At 45.0% G+C, this 24671-nt stretch overlaps 1 protein-coding gene and 2 long non-coding RNA genes across 14 annotated transcripts in view; 2 read left to right on the top strand and 1 right to left on the bottom strand.

The window, feature by feature from the left end:
• Positions 1-4743, top strand: part of LOC106738835 (uncharacterized) — a 43729-nt gene extending 38986 nt beyond the window's left edge. For all 5 annotated transcript variants that reach the window (XR_009457258.1, XR_002088867.2, XR_009457259.1 and 2 more), the window contains 2 exons: positions 2476-2620; positions 3547-4743. This is a non-coding gene — a long non-coding RNA (uncharacterized LOC106738835). The remainder of the gene's footprint in view (positions 1-2475; positions 2621-3546) is intronic.
• HOXC5 (homeobox C5) overlaps positions 2129-24671 on the bottom strand; it is a 70228-nt gene continuing 47685 nt past the window's right edge. For 4 of the 6 annotated variants that reach the window (XM_059718077.1, XM_059718078.1, XM_059718075.1 and 1 more), the window contains 3 exons: positions 6423-6531; positions 5611-5711; positions 2129-4975 (listed from right to left, as the gene is read on the bottom strand). The gene's annotated coding sequence lies outside the window, so the exon portion shown is untranslated. Of the gene's footprint in view, positions 4976-5610; positions 5712-6422; positions 6667-24671 lie in introns of all 6 variants that reach the window. The other 2 variants (XM_059718076.1, XM_059718074.1) reach the window with 1 other exon arrangement.
• The window catches only part of LOC106738836 (uncharacterized), a 6313-nt gene continuing 5030 nt past the window's right edge, over positions 23389-24671 (top strand). The window contains exon 1 of one of the 3 annotated variants that reach the window (XR_009457257.1): positions 23389-23758. This is a non-coding gene — a long non-coding RNA (uncharacterized LOC106738836). Of the gene's footprint in view, positions 23759-24590 lie in introns of those variants that run through there. The other 2 variants (XR_002088871.2, XR_001372005.3) reach the window with 2 other exon arrangements.

The raw sequence follows: 24671 nt of genomic DNA on the forward strand, positions 1-24671 counted from the left end.
TGGCACGCCGGCCAAAGAAGGCAGCCTCCCCCTGCATTAGATGACATTTCCTCATGCATCTGCCACTCAGGCCAACATTTTCCAAGCCACTGAAGGGATCTGAATATTATATTTCCTGAAACTTGGCCCCGAACCTCTTTAGATTGGGCAATAGGTTGAGACTTGAGAAGCTTCGTCTTATTCATAGGCTGACCACAGAGAAATGGGATTCCTGCTCCGGGCCTCATTTTCTGCATTGGCAAAACTGAAGGTCCTGATATCGGTCTCCTTTTGCAAGTGCTTTGAGCTCTACAGATGATAAACTATACAAAAGATAGACATTATTGTTATTATTATCATTATTGTTTCATTAATGGGTTCGGGGAAAAATGTTTGTCCTGCTGCTGTATTTTTTTGTGGACTGCCGTTGCATTTCCCATCTCACACTGTTGATCCTTCAGCCAAGAGAATCACTTTCATTTTAAAATCATACCCATTCTTCTTATGGCAACAATTATGCTAATGATTACTGTATTAAGCTGCTTGGGAATGACCTCTAAATCAAATCAGAAAGTTTTCCCTTCAAGAGACCTGAGGTCCATTGGATAATTCCACACTTGGAAATACAAGTGAATTGATCAGCTGGGAAAGCCACATGGCCCCCACCCCACCCCCAGCGACTGCAAATTCGGTGGGTATATTTTTTTAAGAAGATTATTTATGGTTTATTTTAGACACCAGATCATTTGGTGCTTGTTTCATCAATTTGTCACTGTTTTTATTGTCACCAATTGCCCATAACTGGAGTGCATTTAAAATGTCATTGATCTTGATATTATGGTGTCATAATATGACAGTAATAGTTGTATCTTGTACAGGAAGCCCACTTCCTAAGATTGATGGCTTTCACCGTACCAATTATATTCTGTCCATCTAAGTGATAAAGAGCGTGTTGGAGGCATTCAATAGATAAATTAGATATCTTTTCAATTATTCCCTTTATTTTATAGGGTCATGTGCCTAATTAACAACTTCTTACTTCTGTTATTAGCTGGAGAATTTTATATGTCGGCTCTTGTGTGTTTTAATTTTACCAATGCAACGAAAAGCGGTGGAAGGCTTTCAATCAGGAGTCTGTAATTCCTCTTTCCCTCTCTCATGTAAAGAGCCTGTCTGTTTTATTTCTTTTCTTTGTGATCAAGGCTGGCGATGAATGCTTATACATCGTTGGGTATTTTGTGGGCTGTTAGGAAAAAATAAGGACAAAGCCGATCTTGTGAAATCCTTGCTTAGTGTTAATGCTGTTAATTAGGACAGGTGTTGCAAGGGATGTTGAGACTTCAGCTTCAAGTCTAAGCCACCGTCCAACTCTTCAAGATCAGGATGAGGCTGAGTGGGGGAGATATCTTCCCATGCTGGCCCACTGAAAGGTCATTTCACCTGCCCCTGAAGCATCCAGAGATGGATCCAGTAAGGGTTGGGATATGGGCAAGGGCAGATCCAGGGGGTACAGTTGCAACCCACTTCCACCACATAGAGCGGTGAGGTCCACAGAAGACGTGCCAGCCAAGGCCCAGGGGCAAAGGGGATAGTGGTGGTAGCAAGCAGGTCCCTCTACCTGTGCCTGCTTGCTGCCTGGCCCTGCTGGGTGTCTCCCACATCCCTGGAGGCTCCAGGCATCCCTCACCCCCCATCCCCACCCATGGTCTGAGCTTACTTTCTGCTGCCTGAACTCCGCAGGGGACCCAGGCCCCTGGGGCAGCAGAGAGGTGGGATGACCAGCATGTCCTTCACCTTCAGGTCCAAGCTAAGGAGCTCAAGCTGGAGGCAGCCGTGGCATGAATCAGGGTAGGGAAGAGGGCAGGGAGCTAGGAGACAGGGGTTACAACCACACCTGTTGCACCCGTCGTATCTGCCACACTCCCCTTTTCAAAATCTTAGTGGATCTGGGACTAGATGGACCTTAATTCTTATTCAGTCTGCTAATTTCCCATGTTCTTATGCAAGAGGCCCTGAGTTAGTGCATGGATTTGGGAGCAGTTAGGGGGCGGAAATAGTTAAATAGTAAGGCAATTAAAACCTCAGTTATAGAGAGGCTACTGTTTTGCTTCCCTTTATGACACGCACACGCACAAATCTTACAAGGAGCTATTATGCAGAAGTTTATTGTGTATAGGGAAGCAGGGGTGAATTGATACAAACACATGAGATATAAGAGAACAACGGGAATGCATTTACAGTCTATTCATGTCCTGTAAACACACAGAGAGAGACCAGGGGGAGGTGGTGGTGAGGAAAACAATTTAAAAATAGCTATAGGGCAAAGGAAGAAATAAAATGGAGGAGGGACAAAGGAGGGACCTGGGCAAAGGTGGGATTATGTGTGCGCGAGTGGAGAAGAATCCATCGCAGCCCTCAGTAAGTCAGGCCAATGGTTCATCACCCTCCCTTTTCAGTATCTTTTTTTTTTTGGCCTTATTTCTCATCTGAATTCAGTTTCCAGGATCCTGCTATACCTTGGTGTCCTGGAGCAATGAACCCTCTAGTCCAGTGGATATCATTTGCAGGCCCCTAAAAAAACTCAAATGGAGATGCGGACCCCTTTGGAAATTTCGAGTGGAGGTGCAGTCCCCTTTGAATTGTAAGTGGGAGCATTCACATACTTTTCTTTGATCGTAGTCATCTTTTGCAGACCTTTTAGACATAGTCTGTGGACCTCCAGGGGTCCGTGGACCACAGCTGGGAAACCACTGCTGTAGTAGGGAATTGCTTTTCTCCATTAAGGTGGCTATAATCAAGTCACCCCCTCTTGGAAGAAGTAAACACATCAAGATATGTCTTCCTTTCATCATTCTGGGGGCTTTTCTTGGAGTCCCTTCCAATTTACAACCTTTTGAAAATCCCACTAGTACTCTCCAAGCACCTTTGGAAATCAAGCCATTAAAGGCCTAATTCCCATCGACTGTCAGTTCTGAAAATGGGACTGGAATATTTGGGCTGAACTGGAATTAGGAATTCAAAGCCCTCCTGGTCTTCAGGGGAGGTCTACGTGCCCAAGAGAGGCAATGCTTATTTGATCTAAGTGGTCACAGCTGCATTGGAGCCTCTGTCTTCCGGCCTGTCGGTTGTACAACAGTAATAATGATCTACATTTTAAGTATATCGTAACTTCAGCAAAAGTTATGATAGTCTAGAGATATGCAGAGAACTGACTTTTCTGTTCACTGCCAGTTTCCAACCATGTTGAACATTAGTTCTGGGTCAGTCCAAAAGAATTTGGCAATCCAAAAAGTTTGGAAGACTTTATTTTGGGTCAAATGATACATTTTGTTTGGAGGGTTTTTTTAAAAAAAAAGTTTTATTTTTTTAAATAAAATTGAAAGATGTTGCCAATTGTAACATAGTTTCAAAAAAAAAGGGGGGGGGGGAAAGAAAACCATTATATTTAGATGCAAAAAAAAAAAGGAGATGTTCTTTTCCTGACTAAAACAATTCACCCGAATCTATGGAAATTCACACAATGTTTTGGTGAGCCCAGATCTTTTTTTTCTTTCTTTCTTTTTTTAGGGAAGGAAAATATTTCTCTTGGAAATGCCGACCCAGATTTGATTCCCGATCTCAACATTTGCTACAGCTTCACGTGAACGGGGCTGTTTGACAATTGATTTCAATGCATAGGAATCATTTAGGAACCTGCGATAAACCGTGTATTTTCTTACATATGCCGTGCCTCCAAAAAAATAAACTTTGGAAAAAAACCCGCAAAAAGGTTTTGAAAGGCAGAATGAAAAAAAAAAGATCTTTCCTTGAAAGCCTCTTCCACGGAGAAAAGGGAATGGGTTCACAGCCAGCACCTAGGGATACCTTCTTGCAGCACCTGCAGCTTGATTTTACTTTCCCCTGATGGAGTTTAAGTCGCAGAAACTGCTTGTACTGTATTTTCTCATTTATCCTGTGCACTCTTATTTCCCACAGCTGAATTTCAGGAAACACATACTTGTTGTACACAAGAAAATATGGTAAGACACGTCGGCTTTCATGGTGCATGCTATAACTGATATTTAATTTTACAAATTTGAAAGAGAAAAAAATTTTCCTTTTTTTTTTCAACATATAGCCCCTTCCAGCATTCACTTTCTGAGCACCAAGGGGTGTATGCCTTCTTTTTGCTGCCCTGTTCTGGTCCTATGGTAGAGCCCAGGGTGGCAGAAAGCATCTCTAAGGGGTAGCTACTCTGCCTCCCTGTGTATGTGGGTGGGGGCAACAAAAAGCTCCCTTCTCCACCCTCTGTGCCAGGCAGCATGGCTGTGCCAGTGAAGGGTGCCCTAGGTATGGGGCAGGATGTGTCTCAAATAGAGCAGGTTGGAAGAGGTGCTGACTTCCAATGGGTTTCTCGGTCTGCTCCTCGGGTTTCTTGCCAACGCGCCCTCTCATCCCCTCGGCCTAACGACAAAAGCCATGCTCGAGCCCGTAATTTAAGGCGGATGCTTTCGATTTCCATCAGGCTTTCCCGAAAGACTTTCCTCTTTGTGATGAATGAACTTTTAATGGAGAAGAATAGGCCGCCTTGTTTTAAGTGAAACGTTTATAAGGAAGCCGATGATTTAAACAACTTTAGCTCCATTAAACAAAAGAGGAAACTGGATCTTAAACCCTCATTTATTTTGAGGAGAGTCTGGCCTGGGATAAACATGACATTAAGTAGCCATCTGAGCATTGCTAAAACATACATTTGCCTTAGTAATAAAATGTTTTTGAGAGATAGTAATGGTTACCTTGAGAGTGGTTCATATTATAACCATTTAAAATCCCACTGCTGAGTTACTTCAATAACTGTCCATCACCTAATGGAAGCAAGACATTTCGAATGAGAAAAGACACGGGTACTTTGGTCTTGTTTGGGAGAAACCTCGGGAATATACAGAGCCAAGAGACCGTCGCATCTCATTCAGAAGCCCCATCCTTGCCTTTTCTGATGGGCTGAGGTCAGTCGTGTCTGCAAAATAGGAGAGGAATGGTCAGAGATGGCATCTGAATTCAGAAGGGGACATCATATCATGTGGAAACAGAGGCAATGCAAAGCCAGTGGTCCTGCTTGGAGCAGGGGGTTGGACTAGATGTGACCCCCAACTTCTCTGACTCTATGAAAGTTGTTGGATTTCTAGGGGAATTGTCTAGCTCTGCTCCCATCAAAATTCAGAGAGACACTGGATTTAGTAGATCCTGTGCTTATGTCCATCCCAATCTCGCTCTTGTCATTGTAGGATGAGGCTTGGTGTTCTTTTTTTACAGTCCCAGCTCCCAGAGTCAGGGGATTCAGAGTCAAAACATTCACAAAAATCAAAACGCAAAAGTCTCTCCCCTTCCTGGCTGCAGAGAACAGCTTGGAAACCTGCCTCCTACACTCTCACTCATCAGAAGACAAATTCACCCTCTGCTTTCTTCCTGCATGGATCTCATAATTTTTAAGTCAAGTGCATGATGTTGCATGCTTGGGGCTGGGCAGGCAGCCACGTAGCAAAGCGCTGAAGTATCTGTTGTAAGCTCACGCCTCTAGTCCTACTCAGGTTTCGGTGCTTTGCTGATCAGGCATGCACTGGCGAAGGGGGACCCGATGACTGAAAACGTTACCTTGTCCATTTTCCGTTTCAAGCAGAGTGAGCCGGGGGTCAGGAAAACAGGGCCGATGCCTCGGTTAGATTTACTGGAGGGGAAACAAGCTGCCTTCCCTTCTATGATTAATAAAGAGAAGAAAATGAACTTCCATGATACGTCTGCGGAAACCATTTCCCCCTTTCAGCGTGTGGCTCGGTGATTGCCGGCATTGGAGGTGGAAGACGCAATTTCTCCCCTCCGTCACATCACCGTAAGCCGGGGGGAGACCCTGAGCTTAGACCAGCCTAGCTGAGATCCCCTCCAGCGCAGTGACCACCGGCGTGAAAGTGGAATAAGCTGGACTCAAGCAACCTGGGTTTTATTTCACCGATCTGAGTGGTTAAGGGCCAGTTTATTCCACCCATTAGGTGCACAGCTGAACGTAGGTGCCTAAGCGTGATTCTTCCGCACCCTGAAAAAACGTTAATAAAAAATGGTCAGGAGGTTCTCCTCCTCTTTGCTGCTTTTTTTTTTTTTTTTTTGAGACTCAATCTTACAGATCACATGATGGCGCGTTCCAAAAATAGGGGCATAAATGGATTTTCAGAGGTTTTTAGGCAGCTAAGTCCACTCGGGGCCAGATTTGGTTGCACCTGGATGTGTGTGTGTGCTACTTCTGTGCACAGATGCAGCCACGTAGATAAGCAGCTTGTCTCAGGACAGAAGGCACGTGTTACAAAGCATGGGGCTGCATCAGCTGCAGTATTCCCGGCTCCAGCCCGGTGTCAGTCTGAGCATGTCCTGAGGAGGCCTTTTCTGCATAGATAGTCGGTGAAGTGTATGCTCACCTGGCAGCCTTCACAGCCCTCGGCTTCCCAGCACGTGAGCTCCGGGGCGGCGGGGGGAAGCGTCCCCCTACACAGCCCCTTGAGGAATGCCGGCTCCATCTTTCCTCACCTACACACCCATACCGTGAAGAAAGAAGTGTTGGTGACAACTTGCTGAGAGATCAGCTTGCAAGAGATGAAGAGATAATCGCAGCCCCCGACACCGCGCTTCTGTCAACGGCGGCCGCTTATTTCCAGCAAAAGACTATAAACATGGGCAAAATTTCAGATAAGTCACTGGTTCAGGAAAAAGATTAGCACATCCCAGCTCCCCAACGCACGCTTCCCCCTCCCCACTCTTCCTCCATGATGACGTGCAATTGCCCCATGGAAAAAGGACATGTGGGGTCTTTACAGGCCCCACGAATCAACAGTGGAAATGAGCACTCGATAAGCAGCTCTGAGAATTTCAGTCCAAGCTCTTAAGCTTCATGTTGCAACATAAGGTGTCAAAACCTACTCACCTCCCTCCACCAAAAATAAGGCCACTGGGCAGAATCTTGAAGCCTACATTTTTTAGTCCTGGGTATCTCAGCAAATCATGCATGTTTAGACATGTATAACAGTGATATATGAGAGGCAAAATACTATCAAAACGGGGATATTTTTTTTTTTAGTGTTCAGCCCACACAACTTTCATTGAAATCCAAAGAATTTGCATGAAACCTATTGGATTTTTTTTTCCTTATGGAAAATCCGGGCTTAAAGATAGATAGATAGATAGATAGATAGATAGATAGATAGATAGATAGATAGATCTGCAAGAAATAGGCAGATGGATACATAAATATATATGCAATAGATAGATAGATAGATAGATAGATAGATAGATAGATAGATAGATAGATAGATAGATAGATCTGCAATAAATAGACAGATGGATACATAAATGTATATGTAATAAATAGATACATAGATATGCAATAGATAGATCTGCAAGAAATAGGCAGATGGATATATAAATGTATATGCAATAGATAGATAGATAGATAGATAGATAGATAGATAGATAGATAGATAGATAGGCAGGCAATAAATAGGCAGATGGATACATAAATATATATAAAATAGATAAATAGATAGATACTTAGATATGCAGTAGATAGATAGATAGATAGATAGATAGATAGATAGATAGATAGATATTGACATTTGGCATGGAAAATATTGACCTGAGATTGAAGAACCAAAAATGTTTTCATTTGTAACAAATGAAAAGCAAAAATATTCCATAGAAACCTGAAAAATTCTTGTAGGTTCATGCACACACATATAGGACAATTGTTTTTTTCTGAAGGAAAAATGCAAAAATCATGCAAAATGAGACACTTTCCATGAAAATATCATTGAAAAGCTAATTTTCCCATTAAGAATTTCGGGAAATAATCACCAAGCCCTAGACTTAAGTGCATGCTTGCAGTTAAACTTGTGGCTGAACAGCCTTCTTGACTGAGGGTGTTATCTCAGATTGGTGTCTTGAAGGAGGATTTTTAATCTTGTGGAATAGGATACATTTCAGGCAGGAACAACAGGGACTGGGGAAAAAATTGCACATGAAGACAAACTGGAAAGACTGGAATCAAAAAGGAAAGGAAAAGAGAAGATGCAATCAATAATTATGAGTGAATGACTGGTTTGGAGAAGGTCTCCTGATAACCCAAGAACAAAAGCAGGCCCCAGAAAAGTAAAAGGTGAGAAAGTAAAAAATAATAAAAAAAGGAAATACTCTTGACACACAACCCACAGCTCTCTCATAAAATGGATTGTGTTGCCAGAGGAAGTCACTAAGCCAAGATTAACAAGCGTCAAGACGGGATCGGAAGTTTCTATGGAGGACGAGATTATCCAGAGATCTGATTAATGAAAGCAAACCTATGGAAGGGGGTAGCTAGCTTTGTGCTCCAGGGTTTAAGTTGATCTCTGCTTGCAAGTAACCAGGACAAGATCTATGTGAGGTTGAAATATCTACCTCCTAAGCATCTGGTTCTTCCCCCCTTTCTGACACAAGATCCCCAGCTACATGGACTTTGGACCCAATCCCAACTCCTTTGCTCCTAGGCTCAGCCTGGTTTCAGGCATCCTCATTTTGAAGTCCATGAGCTGGATGGAACTCTTATTGGAGCCATTGATGGTCCCGAAGGTGACCCATGGTCCCGAGGCCATCACTTGCTTTTTTCCGTCCAGCCTTTCCTCCCCAGATGGCACCCATCATCCTTGCCTCAAGCCCTGGGAAGTCTATTTATTACTCAGAGCAATTAATAAGACGGAGGGGGAGGCTGCAGCCCATTTTGCCTGCCTGTTGCTAATTAGTGTGATGTTCCAAAGATGCTGGCGAGAGAGACTGTAGGGAGCGTCTTCGCCCACGATGTTTAATGAAAGCAGCACAACCCTTAGTGTTATTTAATTTAATAGGAGAATTAATATCGGGATGGATGTTGGTCGCCTCTGCTCTGAAGACTGGCAGAAGGATGCAACATTCATCTTGCTTTATTTCGAACATCAGCCCACTCTGCGAGCCTCTTAAAGACTATTTGATTACAGTGTAATCGCCCTTTTTTTCTTTTTAATTTTTTTTTTTTTTTTTGGCCTTCGTGGCAGCAGGCAAGGGGTAAAGGCCTGTGCACCTTTGATAGCAGAACAAATGAAATACACACATAACCCTTCACCTAGCTCAATCCGCTGATAAAGTCCCCCAGTCTTAATTCGATCTGTAAAGATTAGGCCGGCAATAAAAAGTATTACCAGGCTGACGTCTGCGGAGTCTCCTAGGGCATTTGACAAATGGCTTTATGACAGTAATCACCGAATTAGAATGCTACATTGAAATCCGCGCAGGGGGCCGCAGCGCTACGTTTGCAAAGCAACCGACCGGACGGACGTGGCTGCTCCACGGAGTGGAGAGGCAGATGCGGCAGCGACGGCTGCCGAATGGTTTCTTTCACTGGAAACCGGAGCCGGCGAGCTAATAAATAACCGGGATTTATAAAACGCTTGGCTGTCTCTTTATTTATTTAGTATTGCTCTTATCGCTCCACGCTCAGCTCCCATTGCCCAGAACTGAGACGCGGCCTCCCCACACAAAGCTAGGAAGTTTTACGACATGCTAAATGGGTCTTCTATTGCATCACATATTATCCTAAGTGATGCTTGTTCTTGGACGACCGTATCATTTTGGCGGGCTTGTAGCCTGGAACCTGTGCAGGAACGATTCGGCCAGTCTCACACGCGGTCTTATTGCCTGATGCTGCTGAATTGCCCACGCCAAGCCAAAACCTGCTGTCAGCGTGGTCTCGGTTAGGAGTCGCTGTGCCAAAATCCACAGGCCGTGAGGAAGTCTCGTGCTTAAGCAGGTGCTTAACTGCAGACGCAAATAGAGATGAAATCAAGGCAAAACAGGGCTATAGCTTCAGTGTTATTACAGGTAGAGTGCGATGTCAAAAGTGTTGGGGGGGAGGGATACTGGGGTATGTGGTGATAAAACAGAGATCTTCTTACTGCTACTGGGATAACATGTGCACTTGTGTAGAGACTGCAAGGGAAGCAACTTTTCTGCTCTTTTTGTCCCTGGTGAGGCCTTACCTAAAGTATTGTGCCCAGGCCTGGGCCCTGGACTTCAAGAAGGCTGCGGACAGTTCGGAAAGGGTCCGGTGGAGAGCGACAAAAATGATTTGGAGGCCAAGGAAACATGACTTATGGGGAAAGGCTGAAAGGACTGGGACTGTTTCGTCTGGGGGAGAGAAGAGAAGAGGATTTTGATAACAGGTTTCCAATACCTGAAACATGATTATCAAGAGGATGGAGACACATTTTTCCGTGGCTGTAAGGGACAGAACTGGGGGCAATGGCCTCATGCTGCAGCAGAGGAAATTTAGGTTGGAGGTTAAATGTCTGACTCTGAAGGTGGTCCGGCACTGGAGCAGGCTACCTAGAGAAGCTGTGGGATCTCCATCCCTGCAAATGTTCAAGGGAAAGTTAGACAGACACTTGTCTGGGATGGTTTGGTCAGGGATGATCCTGCCCTTAGCAGGGAGCTAGGCTAGATGACCTTGTGAGGTCCCTTCCAGCCCTGCTTTCCTACAATATCCCCTAAGATCCTATGATCTCCCTACTCTGGATATCCTATCTGAAGGCAAATGTCACTCCAGATTCATTATGAGGCCATCGTGAGACTCTGGGTATGTGTTTGTGTGCGAGAGAGAAAGGCCATGGAGGTTTTGGAAGAGTGAACGGAGATGTCTTTGCATGATATGACAGACAAATTCATTCTCTTTTTGGTCTGTACTCATTCCATGCCCAGTTCAATGGAGCCCAGGTTGTGAATGGGCTCTTAGGAGCTACAGCAATACTAAAACAACACGAAGAAATGAAAGAAATGCACATTTGGAGGAGGACATCTTTTGAGACAACCACCACCCACAGAGGCGTCACCCCAGGCACACACACACATACACACACACTCACAGGCTGAGATCTTTTCTACATATAGATTTTTCACCATTTAAATCCTATGATCTTAGCTAAATTGGAATGACTTCATTGTGTTGACTCATTTCTATTGCTCTAAATGCATTTTTGTCATGGGAGCTTGCACTGGTAAATGACCAGGTGAGTTAAATCGGTGCAAAATTGAGTGGAGACCAGCCACTAGCCTTTCATATAAGGTTTATATCTTACATGTATAGGCACACTAAAAGAATCATGCACACTATCGCATACACACACACACACCCCCAGAATCTCTTAATGACCTTCATCACACCTATAGATACACACTACATCACACTTATAGGTATACACATCACATCTAAAATCCCTTGATGGCTTTTATCATATATATGCACACAGAAACACACACCCAGAGTCTTTCAGTAGTTATCACGCACTCACGCACACTCAGATGCACAAATAAATAATCCCAGAGTCTCTGAATGGTCTCTGCCTGTCTCTTTCTCTCTTACACATGCATACACACACCCATATACATCAGACCCACGCAAACAGGCTTTCCCTCTTCCCGACACACCCATCACACTGCCAACAGGCTGCTTCATGGCATGCCTGAAGATGAAACACGTAACGAGGCTCAACCAGGCCAGTTCAGTGGATGAAGAGTTGACAATGCGGAGAAGGGATGTGGCATTCCTTCTTGTCTGAACCCGCTCCCGATCTGTGGGTGTTGTTTTGCTCGTTAGCCGGTGGGTGAGGGAAGTGGTTGCCTAGAAGTGTTCATTATCTTCGTGCTGAGCTCGGGTTAGAACAAGACTCCCTTTTGACCTTTCTGCTGTATGAGGCATAATTGAGTTAGCACTGAGTTTTGATTTAATTCCAGGAATGGAGTTGTAATTTGCTTATAGTAGCCATTTTCCTGGAGCCTGGCAGTAGGACAAGGCTAGTGGCCTTAGCCATAAATGCTTCCAGAAGGGCCTCAGTATGTTTATTTCCTTAGAGACAACACCAATGAAGCATTTTGAAAACTCTTTTAGGTCCATGCACGGGCCAACTCTGGCTAATCTCATTTACGGCTTCAAAGAGCAAGCTTTGCTCTTGCTTCCATTAGAGTCCATGGGAGTCCTGCCATCAGCAGAAGCCACATGGAGCTCGCAGCCAACCTGCCACCGCCCATCATCTACTCAACCTATCCCACACATGCACACCAACACACAAATACACACACACACATGTGTATTCATATGCTAACAGGTGCATGTGTATGCACATACCCTCACATACTAAAATACATGCACAGACGTGCTCTCCAACACCCATGAGTTCATGCTCACAGGCATAAACACACAAATATACACATCCAACCGCATCTGTGACTTCATCCATATATGCCCACACAAACCTGCTTGCACACAACCAGCCACACACCCACACTCACTGACACCCATGCATGCATATATTTGGAGATAATCAGCTGCAAAGCCACAGATGTACATGCACGCAAGCAAGCACATCTAAACCCATGCAGGCAGGAGTATACACATAAGCACCTATATCTTCTCAGACCCAGCTACACGCAGGAGCATGCACATGCACATACATACAATCATACACACAGAATTAAGAAGGTAGATGTACTCCTTTCCTGTCTAAAGTCTGTTTTACAACCAATAAAGATTTTACTACTTGATTGTACATCATAGCTAGATTCCCCCCACCCCAACAGCAGTTTTCTTTTCTTTTCTCAACACAGGTTCTTTCTAAATGAGCCTTTGCCTTGACTAACAAGATCTCTTCCTATTTTTTTTTCCAAAGCTTCAAGCTTTGAAACTTCTCACTCCAGACAACATCTCTTCAATTTGCCTGCTACCTTCTTGAAAGTTTTCTTGCTGGAAAGAAGGCCAAATGAATAAAGTTCTCACCCGTATTAAATATTTATCAGTTAATTACAATATGTAGATGTAGTTGCCGGGTAATTCATCTTTGGGGGGATACAATAAAATATATTTGAAAGTTGCGTTATCATAATTGCCCGATGCCATGGGAACGACGGGGATTTTACATTTATCTGCGCCGTTGCCTTTTCGCTTGGGCTACAAAGCTCCCTCTGGTTATTTTTAGGTGATTGAACATCTTACAGGCTCGGCTATTACCCTGTCTGGTTTGCAACCCTTGTTTTGCCTCCGCAGAGCCCTTATCATCACAGCGTTTCCAAACATTTCCAACGTGACTTAACTCGGCAGCTCGTAAAATTATCCAGGGCTTGTCCAGCAGCTGCCACGAACGCTGGAGATAGAAAAGACAAGGTCCCTGGTCAGTGTCCAGCTGGAAATTCCAGCGTAACTGGTACCTTCCTACAAATGCCTGCAAAGTTGAGGGGCAAACCTGTAGTCCAGGAGCCCGGGTGAGCTTTAATGGCAGGCTGTGGCTGTTGTGGAAAAAAAAAAAAGTGCACAAGCTGGCTCCATAGCTGCATAGTAACTGGGAGATGAAAAGGGTTAGGAGCCTTCTGAAATAAGAGCTGTCTGGATGATTAATGGGGGGTGAAGGAAGGGTGAAGCCCCACCTCCTAGTAAACTGCAGGATGGCAAAGTGATTCGAAGAACAACAGATCAGTGTTCCTGGAGAACCCCAAGCCAGTGCAGCCGAAAACCCTCCCCACGCTGTTTTCAAAGCCCCTTTCTTTCGAAGAGCCAAGCATTGCCCTCAAATACTCCAAGGGCCTGGGGGGGTGGGGGGGGGGGTTTGTTGTTGTTGTTTTTTTTTTAAAAAAAAAGGACGTCTATATTACAGGGGAAATGTAATTCATGGCAGGGTCAACGTTGCAAGTGGGATCAAACGTGTTTACATCGATGTTTGCTTATAAAACAATAACCCACTGAGACGATAATGACTGTGGCTGGCAGGATGGCTGCAGAGGAGGGATTTCCAGGGGATGGGAGAGGTGAAGGGAAATTCACACATTCCCCCTGGAGAGGAAGGTCTTAAATGCAAGCGAAACCTTTCCAAAAGGGTCTAGACCCTTACAGAGGCCCAGGTTCCCCAACATCAGACCCCTTTCAAGGCACCTTGGGGTCCCCCCACTCCCCTCCCAAAACCTGAGATGGAAAAGGAAATGAAAGCAAGCTTGGCTGTCCATTGAAAGCTGTTTCACTGGGATGGAAAAGTTTTCAAAGGGTTAGTCTCAACACCTTCAGAGCTGGCAAGGGGCCTTGGAAGAAACTGGAAGGAGTCGCCTCCAGTACAATAGTGGAGGGAGCTATCATGGGAAACTGAACTTGTTCTGGGATTGATGGTATTATACCCCCTACTCCAATCCCCCTCTGCCCCACGCACAGGTCTCCCACCAGCTTAATGCATAAGAAGTAACAGAGGGGGAGGGAATCCAAGGATGCTGTTGGTTACACTTAGAGATATTTTTTTAATGACATAATAGGACGGCAGCAATTTTCCCAGCCTGGTTTCCATAGCAGAGGCCTTTCCAGATGCATAAGTGCAGGGCCCTGAGAACTTCCCTGAGGCACAGGATGCATGGTTAAGTCTGTGTGAGTGAGGGAGTAGGGGGGGGGTCTCAAGGCCCAAGGCAGGGTTTGCTGGAGATTTGCTCAGCACAGATGTAGTCCAGGTTTCCAAGAAGAATAGCAGGCTCCTGGCATGTTTTCCAGGTACTTTTCTCTTTGTCTCACACTCCTTTCACACTGGAGGCCCATCCTCCCATTGGAGGCCTTCCCTAGGATATTGGTCCCCAACCCTCTTCTACCTGCTGTCTTTTCTTGTCCTTCATCTTCCAGTTTGGAGCTGGAGCTAGACCTGTCTGAAGAACTTGGCCTAAGCTTTCCATGTAGACAGCCCCTTAGAGAAGCTGAGGGACTCAGCCCATCTCCCACTCACAGCCAGCAGAGGTACCTGCTACGGTAGCATTTTTATTCTCCAGCTGGAAGGGGGTGAGAGGCCTGCAGACCTGAAAAAGAAGACGTGGTGACATCTCAGTTGCCCACCTCCCTTGTAGCAGGTGCCCAGTGCCAGTCTGAGCTATAAAGCCATTGACAGTAACAATAAACTGGTGCCAGTGGTTTCAAGAGGATGCCTGGTGGGGGAAAAAACCAATACTTGCATTCAGTTGAAACTCTGGATTTTTAAATAGCTCTGAAAGAACATGTTCCATGGATTTCAAGGGTCTTTGCTGTATTCACTGGATTGTTCATATATGCTGAATACCCTTTCCTTTGCTCTGTTTGCCTCGGCAATTTTCCATCCATCCATGCATCCATCCATCCATCCATCTCTTTCTCTGTCTGTCATTTAGACCCAGGTGCAACAACAGCCTTCTCCTTCTCACTCTCCCCTACACTTTTCTGGATTGTCTCTGACTGTGGCCCTCTTTGCTATCCTCAGCTCCCTCTTTGGCACACTGCACTCGGACTCCTATGAGATGATGTCCATCTTCTCTGTCCTGTCCTGAGCGGCTAAGAGGAATGTGATCTACCTGCCCAACTTCCTGCTGGGCCAGGCCAAGATGGCAACCCTGAAGGACTGCAGGAACTGGCTTGTGGGAGCTGGCTCAGGTGACACCCTCTGCCTCTTTTGGTACCTGGTCTAGACTCAGGGCTCCTTCAAGTTTGAACGCTTCACCCTACAACAGATTGTGACCCAGTTTGTGTTGAATTGGGCCATTGAGGGGGTGCTCTGTACAGTGGAAGATGGCTGGATAGTCCTAAATGTGTGACCATGTGTAAGGCATGGGGAAGGAATTTCAATCTCTGATTATAATGGTAGTATTTTACTGATCAATGCTGCTATTCCTGGCACCTGGGAGAACTTTGCGCTTTTCACTTACATCTTTTGCTTAAATGGTTTTATAATAAAGGTAGAAAAGCCAAAAAAGTCTAGCCCCATATTCTATCTATCTATCTAGAGGCCTAGGTGTTCGGGCCAACCTGTACATACTCTTTACTGGCCCCGATTTGTCACCCTCCCTGGAATAAACACCTCTTAAAAGTAAAAAAAGAAAAAAAGTCTATCTATCTATCTATCTATCTATCTATCTATCTATCTATCTATCTATCTATCTACATACCTGCACCTCACTGTATAGACAAAGTTGTGACAAAACTCAGTAGCAGTCACACAAGAAATTCAGATGAGAGCGTGCGTGCAACGTACAATAATTGGATTCCAACTCATTTCTTGAAAGGGTACATTGTTTTAATAACCCTCTGAAAATAAATATTAATTGAGAGGCAAACCTCTCTGGACTACAGATTTTTGTTTGTCTTTTTTCTTGCCCTTGTTTTTTTACACAGTCGTTTAAAATTCGTTGAAAGTAGCATCACACAAACACTCATTTGGAGTTGCTAAGAAACCCATTGTCTATACACATTATAATGGAAATGTTGCTGGTAGCTGATGGAATGTACCTGCAGGGAGCAGGCTGGGTTTTTCACCTGGCTTTTTATCATATTTCTTGCTTCCTGGAAATACCTGCCTTGCTGGTTCCACTGGTACTAAGGTTGGTCACAGATCTAGGAGGATCTGAAGAGTTTTGGTGGGAGGCGTGATACCTCACTGAGTCTTGTGGTGTGCAAACAACTATTTATTACATACAGAAATTTATATACAACCATATATTTATTTAAGGAGCTAACTGTTTTTACTATTGCCACTTGCAAGGGTCTGGGGGCTGGCCTGGTCCTGCTCTGCTACCCAGAAGTTCCTGCTGGACTTATCCAGATGGTCTCCTAGAATGCCACTCTTCCTGGACACGTCACTGTATGTCCCAGGAGGTCTCCTGGGGAATGGGTGAGGTTGCCCTTGAGGCCTGGTTCTGAGATCTGGACCTCTCTTGCTCCCCAGAGCTATCTTGAAGCCCTGCAGAACAGCCCTATGGCAGGCGAAGATGCTGTGGAAGCTTGTGGTTTGAGAGCAGAAGTCAGGCTGGTGTCACTTGTGATACGCTGCAGGCATGACGCATGGTATAAACCACCTCTAAAAGTCCTTCGGCTACTAGTTCGGACAGCCTTCTGCCTCTCTGTGGATTCTTCACATGGGTGGAGGAGGCAGTGCAGCAGGGAGGTGGACGAGATGGTGAACTGATCTCCACGGGTTTCTTCTAAGGGAAATTCCCCCCGAGTTAGCACTTGAGGGCAAACGTTCTCAGCCAACAGACCTAGGCCACCTAACAACGCTTGCCATTAGCCACCTCAGCCAAAAATCCCAAACCTGCTGATATCAAAAAATAATAGTGAGAAGATTTATTTAAAAAAATGTGGCTGGAGAACCCGTCTTCAATGTCCCCTGGATCTGTGCCTTTTTTGGTCACCTGCCCCAGCGATTCTCAGCCGGGGTGCTGCAGCACTGGTAGTACCATTAGTGTGCCAACATCATTCATAAGCTACACCCAGAGATTTCAGGTAGGAATCCATAATGCTAAAAACAGTCTGACCTGTTGTAGTCCTTTTGAGTTCTTTGCAACAGAAAAATCGCTCTGTGACTTTTCTGGAGTCAAAAAAGGAATGAAACCTAAGAGCTGTCATTCTTTGAAGACTGTCTTGAGTCTATCAAAGGATGCATCGAGCCTAGTGAGGGGTGTCTTGAGCCTAAAACCACCAAGAACTACTGACCTATATGATAGGGACTAGAGAGGTGTCAAAACCAGACTAAATGCTAGACATCAGAGCCATTTGTGGAGAAGTTTTGCCAAACCCTTGTTACTTTTAATGTCAGGGTGGATTCTGGTGTGTGTGTGTGTGTGTGTGTGTGTGGTGTAATGTAACATCGGATTCTGGATGAAACGTGTGTGTGTAATGGCAAGCTGGATTCGGAATGAGATGTGTGCGTCTATGTAATATCAGAGCGGATGAAAGGCATGTGTGGATGTGTGTGGTGTAATTTAATATTGGATTCTGAGTGATGTCTGTGTATATAGCACCCGCCTGGATTCCAGATAAAGTGTGTGTCTGGATGTATGTGTACAAGATTGGATTTGGAATGAAATGTGTTTGCATGTCTAGTGTCAGACTAAATCCTAGCTGAAGTGTTTGTGTAGATGTACGTGTGTGGGGAATGTCAGACTGGACTGTGGATGGCGTGTGTGTATCTATGTAACTGGATTGTGGATGAGGTATGTGTGTGCATGTGTACCATCCAATTGGATTCCAGATGCCATGCGTGTGTGCGTGTGTGTGCAATGTCAGCTTAGATTCTGGGCCCTGTGTGTGCTTGTCTGTAGCTCATAATAACATGCCTTGCTTATTCCAGCTGCCTAAACCCTGTTTAACACACCGGCTGCTTGGGCCGTGTGATAGAAGTCTTAATGTAGCAATGTAGGTCTTTATTTGCAATAAGCTATTGATGCATGGGCGAGGTGTAATGGCTTGTTTCATGTAAACATAATAACACTTGCTGAATAAATGTTGGGTCCCTGCTCAATACAATCTCTGCCTCTGACTGATAGAAATATATTTTATATATTGCCAGGACTTTTATTTATTTATTTTTTAAAGGAAAATCACCATAGCTGTTCTGTGGCCTGATCCAGCTTCTGCCTACCCTACCCCCCAGAAACAGATGGGGGCTCTTTGCAGCTGGGAGATCTTATTTAAAAATGAAATGATTCTCTTTGGGGAGAGCGGAGCCAAGGCGATCAGCAAAATCATTAGCCTGCCTAGACAATAATGACAGCCCTACAAAACAGCTTGGAAGGCGAGATCGAAAGCAGCCATAGCCGGGACTGATTGTAGTCCTGTGCCATCAGAGCCATTTGTCTCCTAGCTCTATCCAAGGCTTTTCCCAGTCTAACAGCACCTGGGGGCCCCGATCCTGGGGAAAATAACCCTCCTGCATGTGTTGGAGGATGGGTGGGAGGCGAGCAAAGGGAGTTTTGCGTTTGATTTCATGGGGCCCCATGTCTGTTTGCTTCGTCCCTGATCTGCTAAAGGGGAAGAAGGCAGCTCGGACGCTGAGGTCAGCGAAGGAAGATGCTGGATTATTTATTGCACTGGAAACCCCCCAGCGTCCTTGCTGATCAGACATTTCCCGTCCGATGTCTCCATGAAGGGGGAAGGGAAAATGGGATCTTAGCGCCTGGCTGGAGGCTGTTTGAGAACTAGGTTAGCCTTAACCTCTCCTGCCTTGCAAACTTCCCAGGGTGCCCCCCCACATGCCAGAAATATCCCAAAGATTTCTAGCTTAAATACCACCCCCCTTTTTTCCCCCCTTCCTGGTCAGAAATCTCCCTCTCTCCCTGGTTGTAATACCCTCCTAGAGAGATGTCCATGCAGTCCACCCCAGGCTTCACCCCCTCGGGGGTGCCATCCCCTTTGTTTTGCCCCCCAGGGTCACTCGCAAACATCCCTGCTCAGGACGCTTTTGCCTCTATACAAGTAGGAGGATGGAAGAGAAATCTATAAGAGAAGGGAGGGAAAAATGCCAAGACAAAGGAGTGACTGAGTTTGGGCCAAATTCTACACCCTAGGACCTAGCCTGAATTAAACCCCGGGTTTTTAGTGAAGCAACAGGGGTGGGGGGATTTGAACCTGCAGCCCCTGGGAAGCAAAACCCTGCTGCCTTCACTGCCAGCAAGGCTCATCCTCCCAGGTGCTGATAGGGCTTGGAGCCGTGCCCCGAGTGGGCTTTGGATGGAGCTCCTAGATGTCTGGGCCAGGCACAGGGCAAGGGAGCAATTCCCCACTGCAGAGGTGCTTTGCAATGGCAAGAGTCTGGGGCTTGGCAAGCCGATCTAACCCGGGGTGCAATTAAAAGGCTCCTGTCCCACTGCGAGGGCATCCCTGCAGCCTTCAGATCACCAAATCCTAAGAGCTGGCCAGCCAAGGATCCCGGATCTAAGCAGATCCTATGTGGATCGCGAGCCTCGCCTCTCCCTGCCATCCCTCGGCTGCTTTCGGGAGAGGACTTCGAGGCGCAACCCCGTCCTGGAGAGGTCTAAGTCCATCCCAGCCTGGTGGGAACCCTCCCAGGTCCCACCTAAAATACATCCAGTCTTGAAGCTGTGTCCCTGAAATACAGCAGGGCCAGGCATGTAACTGAGATCTGCTTAGTCAGTGATCTATTCCCTCCCCGAAGGGATCGATGTATGGATCTCTTCCCAATTCACCACGAGAAATATTTGCATTTCTTTGGTGTTTGCAGGGCGCTCCGTTGAAATAAATTGACCCAGGTCGGATGTTAAAGAAATAAACCCCATTCCTCCCCCTCCCTTTCTTTTTCATCTCCTGTTTAATATATAGACATAGATATAGATACATACATACTATATATATATAGATATAGATAGATATAGATAGATATATATAGACATATATTCTCTTGGAGAGGAACCAGCCAGTCGTGATTCGCGTAGGATACGTGGAAAGAGTTGGGAAAGGAGCATAGCGCAACGTGAAATACAGGCACACGCGATTTGATTTTAGAAACGAGAGTAATGAGGATGGGGAATCAATTACGGGTTGTTTTTTCGTGGGGGAGAGAAAAAAAAAGGAAAATGGAATCAAACAGCTGTAAAATAAAATTAAAAAAAAAAGGAAATTAATTCCTCTAAAAATGTAGCTTCAATCTCTTAAAAAAAAAATAATCAGCAGAGATGTCATAAAACCACTGCAATCAAGTCAGAGCTCCACGATTATTTTCCCCAGTAAGAAAACTCCATGTGAATATGCCTCTTATCAACAAGCAGGAAGAGACAGCTTAAGTCTAAATTAGTCGTTTATTATTATTATTATTTATTTTTTTTTGCAGATATTTCTATCGCCTTTCTGGGTTTCTGTTGCAGCCTTGGGGATGCCGTTCAAACGCGAGCGACTGGAGACGTTTTAGAAAGGCATCAACAATATAAAACAGCTTCCAAGTGCTTTGGAGTAAAATTAAATATACAGGGTAGAGTGGCTATGCACAGGCTCTCTATGTCTCTATACCTGCACACATTCCCGTATATACTTCTGAAGCTATAGAGGCATTAGATATAATCACCACCACGCATCTAGTATCTCGATCTGTTGTCTACGTCTATATATGCATTATATACATACCAAATTATGTATACACATACCGGTAGATAGATATATATATATAAACATCTAGATTATATAGACAGTATATTATGTATGTGTTTAAGGGTGTGTGTATACATATACATGTAGGTATCCCTATACATATGAGCCCTGATTGTAGAGGCGCACAAATGCTCACATATATCATTTACATCCATCTCGCTATATAAAGACAAAGCAATTTATAGTTATACTGGCTGTGATCTCTTTCTAGTCTATGAGAGGCATTCAACTTCACTCATAGACGTGGGGACTTATAGAACAGGCTGTATAGCTAGGTCAGCAGTTCTCAAGCAGGGTGTGCGGAGATCCTTTCAAGGGTGCTGCAGTGTCCCTACTGTTAACTGTGCAAGCACGGTTCAGGGGGGCCAACCCAGCGATTTCAAGCAGGAATCCACGGAGTGCACTAACTACATGGTGACCTGCTGTGATCTTTCTGAGTTCCTTGCAACAGAAAAAAAATGCTCTAATTTTTTCTGTCGTCAGAAAAGGAGTGAAAACTAAGATCCGGCATTTGCTGAGGGGGGTCTTGAATCTAATGAGGGGCTAAAAAGGTTGAGAACCACTCATTTAGATGCGCAGAGATGATCTTGCGTGTGTATAATCGCAGTCTCTGTAAATAGATTACAGAGGAAGAATTTAGCCACGTGCATGCACGCACAGTGCTCGCACACATACCGATACACACGTGTATCATGTAGGTATATGTGTGTGTATATATGTGTCTATGGGCTTATTTGTGTATATGTATACACGCACACACGTGTGTGTGTGTGTGTGTGTGTCTATCTGCCTGTATAGGTATACTTATATGTATGTATATGCGTGTCTGTATGGGTGTGTGTGTGTATATATATATATATATATATATAGTATATATGCATGCAAAACGGTAGATGCACACAGACACACACATATGTGTATGTGAGTGCATCTACCTATTTGCATATACACACACACATACATATATACTGTATATATACACATGTACATAAGTGTATGTGCATCTACCTCTTTGCACACATATATACTGTATCTATACACTTACAGACATGTGTGTGGGTGCATCTACCTCTTTGCATATATATATATATATATATATATACACACACACACACACATAAGCATGCATGTGCGTGTGTGCATCGACCACTTTGCACACATATATACTGTATATATACTTACAGACGTGTGTGTGTGCACATCTACCTTTCTGCCTACATAGATACTGTATATATACACACATACATATATGTGTGTGCATGCACCTACCTCTGCAGACATGTATAATGTACATATGCAGATATAGGTGTGTGTGCATCTACCCCTTTGCATTCGTATATACTGTATATATACACACGTAATATATGTGTGTGTGTGTACACATACATATGGATATAGCTACGTATCTGTAGTCTTCAATTTCTCCGTACAGCCTACCAATATGCACAGGGAAGCTCATCCGCATGCATGTATGCACGCAGCCTGGTCTAAAGGCGGGTGATCTCTATAGGCTGCCCCTGTACACACAGGCTCCCTCCGAACCCCTAGACATGCCCTTGATGCTACAACTCGCTCCGTCGTAGGGGCTGGGACTCCAGCGGCCCGCACTCCTCATCCATCTCGCGGCTCGGAGACACATAAAAGGGAGAGTTGGAAGCACCGCACAGCCCACGCACCTGGCTGGCTCTATTTTAAAACGTTTTTAGATAAGGCCCCTCGTTTCCTCGCAGCGTATATTAAGGGGGGGGGGGGAAGCGATTAGATCTCGATAAAATTTGCATCTGATTAACATTCCCACAAGGGTTATTTTACAGGGAAATGCATGCGGCTGTTCAAAGCACAAACAGATTTTCCAGGCAGAGAAACAACATTTCTGCTGCAAAATGCAAAGCGGGGGGAAAGGGAGGGAAGGGGGGGCTGAAAAATGGGTTGGGGGGGTCTCTCTGGCCCCTTCTTACAGGGGAGAGAAGGGCGGGGGGGTGAAGCATTGGTAGGCAGGTCACGTCATCTACCGTGGATGGTTAAGGACTCCGATGCATTCAATAAACTAGTTTACTTCTTTAAAACCCAGGTTTTGCATGAGGCCAAAGGAGGGGGGGTATTGTTGATATTATTATGACTACGATTATTACTAGTATTACTAATACCTTTATTACTGTTTTACTATTATTACTACTAGTCGTGTTACTATTATTGCTAGTATTATTACTGTTGCTGTTGTTACTGTGATCATGATTATTATCAAGGTTATCGTTGCTATTATTATTATTATTATTATTCTGTGAACTGAGCAATGGCTCTGTTATTAACCCGAGGCTGTACTCGCATGCCCAGATTAACCAATCCCCGCCCCTACACAGTCTAGATTACCCATCCACCACCCCCCTTCAGTCCCCCAAATAAGATGCTTGGAGGTCAACCCCCCATCCCCCTTCCCCTTGGCAGCAGCTCCTGCGATGCTTTTTGTGCCTATCTCCAAACCCCAGACTCTTTTGTATACACCCCCCCTCCGCATCTGCTTTAGGAGCTTGCTCTGCTACCTGTGATAAGGCAAAGCTCCCTATTAAAAAAAAAAAAAAAAGACCCCCTCTAAAGCAACCCACTCCGGTTGCCTTCTCCATTAGAAACCATTTTGCACTTTAGAAACCCAGAGGTTTGAAAGAGAGAGGGAGAGAGAGAGAGAGAGAGAGAGGCATTTCCAATAGTCACACTTGTCAAGTGAGACCATCTTTTACCCCTCAGCAGCAGCAAATCCATGTGAACTCTGGGTGAACCAAGATTGAGGTAATAAATCATTGCTACAAAAGCCTGCTGTTGGACGCGGGCGCTAGTCCCTTACCTTTAACGCTTTCACGGGCGAAGGAGGGGAGAAAAACGAGCAAGAAAAGTTCAGATAAGCTGTGTGCAAGCAAAGGGATGGGGAGGGGGCGTAGGGGGGTGGAGAACTGGGCAGACTGGCCGAGCAGGACTGGCTGAGTAGGAGACACTAGGGGGGTGGGTGCGTGTGAATTAATCACCACGCGGAGAGTTCAGGGATCTGGAAGGGGGACGGGGGGGAGGGGGTGCAGGGGGCGACACGTGGGCATCATTCGTGGCCGTGGGCAAAGCTGGGGAGAAGAGAGGGAGTGGGATGAGTGTCATGAAGTAGGCACCAGCCTGGATCTGAGGGTAAAGGATCCCTCCCCCCCAGCCCCCTTGTACCAGGGGATGGATTCACTTGGGGGATGAAAAAGTGAGGTAGCAGGGGGAAAGCAAGCGAGCAAGAAAGCAAGCAAGCAAGAAAGATTCTTTAAAAGCCAGGGGGGGAGAGGCAAATGCATGAGGCCAAAGGGGGGTGGGGATGTTGCTATTATATATAACACACATATACATGAGATAACACACACACACACACACATACACGTGTGTGAGATTAATATAATATAATATAATATAATATAATATAATATAATATAATATAATATAATATATGTAGACAAGGTTCTTTGGGTAAATCTGACATCTTTTATTAGACCAACGCAAATAGCAAAATTTTTCTTAAATGTATACATATAGACTATAATATATATATATATGTGTGTGTGTGTGTATGCGTGTGTGTGTATTAAAAGACAATACACATTTTTCGCTACCTAATTTCCCCCTCCCCCTGGGTGCCAGTGTGATGGAGCTCATTACTTTCTCTCCTGCCCTTTCT

This window comes from Alligator mississippiensis, chromosome 15 (assembly GCF_030867095.1).
Source record: "Alligator mississippiensis isolate rAllMis1 chromosome 15, rAllMis1, whole genome shotgun sequence".
Classification (NCBI taxonomy): Eukaryota; Metazoa; Chordata; order Crocodylia; family Alligatoridae; genus Alligator; species Alligator mississippiensis.